This window comes from Callospermophilus lateralis, chromosome 1, assembly GCF_048772815.1.
Source record: "Callospermophilus lateralis isolate mCalLat2 chromosome 1, mCalLat2.hap1, whole genome shotgun sequence".
In the NCBI taxonomy this organism is placed as follows: domain Eukaryota; kingdom Metazoa; phylum Chordata; class Mammalia; order Rodentia; family Sciuridae; genus Callospermophilus; species Callospermophilus lateralis.
In genome coordinates, this window is record NC_135305.1 from 127,055,124 (window position 1) to 127,058,216 (window position 3,093).

A 3,093-nucleotide genomic window follows, 5' to 3' on the forward strand; every position below is an offset into this window, starting at 1 on the left:
GGGCCGAGGCCCGAACGCGCGCGCGGGGCTGGGTGCGCGGGGCCGGGCGCATCGCCAGGGCCTCGCGCCCCATCGGGCAGGCCGGGGCCGGGTCCCAGCCCCGCGGGCCGCGAGCCGTGCGGCGCTCTCCCTCGGCGTCCGCCGCGGCGCCCTCGCGAAGCTGGCAATCCGAACCCACTCGGACTCCGACGCGGGTCTGGCTCCGATTCGCGCCTCGACAGCGCTCTGGCGTAGACTGCGACTCCGACCCCAGCGGGAAACAAAAGAGCCGCGGAGCCTGGCCCTCGGAGCCTAGGACGCCGGCGCAGCCGCACTGCGCGGGGGCGGGACCTGGAGGGGGCGAGGCCTGGCGGCGGGGCGGGCCTCCAGGGTCTAAAGGGCGGCGGGGAGGGGCCTGAAGGGGCGGGTACTTAGGGGCAGGGCGGGGCCCGGAGGGGCGGGGCCTGCCGGAGCTGGGACCTATGCGCGGTGGAGCTGATGGTGAAGGGGCGGGGACACCAGGGGCGGGGCTGCACGAGGCGGGGCCTATCAGGACGGGTCCTGGTGGCTGGTAGAGTGGCGGCGCCCGCGCAGCCAACGTGTAGGAGCGGGTTCGGGTTGGGGCTACCGGAGACCCTGCCCAGGCAGGATGGGGTTTCATTCGTCCGGATCTTGCCTTATGTGCCATGTCTTTGCAGTCCTGGGGCTGCCCAATCCTGTTTCCACCTGGGATGTGGCATATGAATCTGAAAACTGAGACCTGGACAGAATGAGAATGGCTTCATTAGAAGTTATGCACTTGCCTTGCAGGACCCGGATGTAACCCTATAATGCCTTGCATGCTTGAGACCTTGGGTTTAATCTCCAATGCCAAAAATAATAATAAGAAATAAAGCTGCATTCCATAATGTCAGGTCATAAGCCAAAATGGTTGCATCTAAACCTAGGAAAAGTTAGACAAATCCTGGTGCATCTATCTCACAGAGTAATCAACCTGCGCTGATAGGCAGTGTTAAGTATCTACATGCTCAAGTGTAAAGTTCTCCAAACTATAAGTGGAAGCAAGATGCAGACGAGCATACTATGCTATTATCTGTGATGATGAGGCCATTGGAGAGATTTTGTGTATGCAGGACACCTATGTGTGCACATAGCAGTTTATAAACTAACAGCTAACCAGTCCCTATCATAGGCCAGGCAGTGTTCTTTAAAGGTATTTATTAATTGATTTATACTTCATGATGATTCCTGAGGTACCTGATGCCCCCATTTTACAGATCAGAAAATCAAGGCCAAGAGAAGTTAGGCAAGAAAGCCAGCCAGAGTTCTAGCCAAGTGGATTGGTGATAGCACACACCTGTGATTCCAGCAACTTGGGAGGCTGAGGCAGGCGGATCACAAGTTCCAGGCCAGCCTGGGCAACTTAGCAAGATCCTGTCTCAAAAGGGTGGGGGAGTTGTGGATGTACTTCAGTGTTCAGTGGAATAGCACACCTGAATTCACCCCAGTGCTAAAGAAAGGCAGGAAAGGACAAGAAAGCAGGCAGTGTTCCTGTCGGGAAGCCCTGGAAGGGACTGCTCCAGAAGACAGTGGAGCGGTCCTTCTCACTGCACATGCACACCAGGCCTTCCTGCAAATTGCTTTCATCATATGCAAGTGGTCCTTCTGCAAATGCATGATTCTGAACAGGCCTCCATACCCCCAGCCTCTGGAAACACCTAGTTCCAGAAGGTAGGCTCTTGGGCCTGGCCCTCTCCTGGCTGCAGAAGACAGCCTCCTAGTGGCCTGATGCTCAGGGAGGAACCCCGTGTGATCATTCCTGGAAGCCCTTCAGCTTACTCAGTTCATGTTCCAGGCCCCAGAACACAGGGTTCTCCACCCTGGATGGAGGCCAGAGGACACCAGAGCAGGAAGGAACAGAGGTCTCCTTGCCCAGTACTTGTGTTTTCCAAATGAAAGTGTCTCCCAGTGCTGTAGCCACATGGTCAGCCATAGCACCCCCGCGTGTCCACGTTCATTCCTCCTTTATTCAGTGAGCTAAGTGCTGGGCTGGCCCCAGTGGAGATGGAGTCCCTGCCCTCAAGAGCTACCTGGTAAAATTGCAACTGAGGGCAAGCATGGAGGTCAGGTGGTAAGAATCCAGAACAGAGCAGGTGGTGAGGGCCACCAACCTAGCCAGGTGCCCAGACTGGGGGAACAAGCCAAGGGGATTTCTGTCTTAAGTTCAATTGAAGAGGGCCAAGAGGCCAGGAGAGTCAGGATGGCAGGAAAGATTTGCTTTTGGAAGTTACTGGGCCCTCTGAGGGAGCAGGGTTCTCTTTTGTTTTGATTTTTGTTTTTTTGCAGCGCTGGGTATTGAACCCAGGGCCCCGAGAATGCTAGCTAATCCTCAACCTCTATTTTTCCACTCAATCTGTACGCCCCCCAGTCCTTTTTATTTTGAGACGGGGTCTCGCTCAATTGCAGAGGCTGTTCTCAAACCTGCCTCCCCAGTCTTCTCTGGGATTTCACTGGGTAATTTTCAAAAAATTGAAACGTGAACTTCCATACAAGTTTACGAAGAAAGAAGGCAACAGGTATGCTTAGCTCACCAACAAGAGAGCTCCCAGGACAGGAAGGTGGTTCCAGCAGGAATTTGAGGAATTGTTAGCGTCAGAAGTTTGGAAAGGGGAGGAGTACTAGGGGTGGAACCCACGTATCCTATACCCCTGAGCTTCAACCCCCAGCCCTTTAGATAATTTTTTAAAATTTTGAGACAGGGTCTTGTAACAAGGGGTTCACTTGATGCTTTGACTATATGCCCTGAGGCTTTGAAACTTACATGTTTTTTTCTTTTTCCAAATCTTCTTTTCCCTCTACTTCTCCCTGATCTCTCCTCCCTAATCTCATTTTATCTGAATCACCTCTTTAAAAGCCCCTGTTCCTGTGGATGGGCACAATCACAGCCTCTGGAACAGGAGTTCCCTGTACTTCTCCTTTGCTGGCAAAGCAATAAATCTTCTTTTTCCTTTTTTTCTCAAAACTGTCCTTGTGGGGCTGGGGATGTGACTCAAGTGGTAGGGCGCTCGCCTGGCATGCGTGCAGCCCGGGTTCGATCCTCAGCACCACATACAA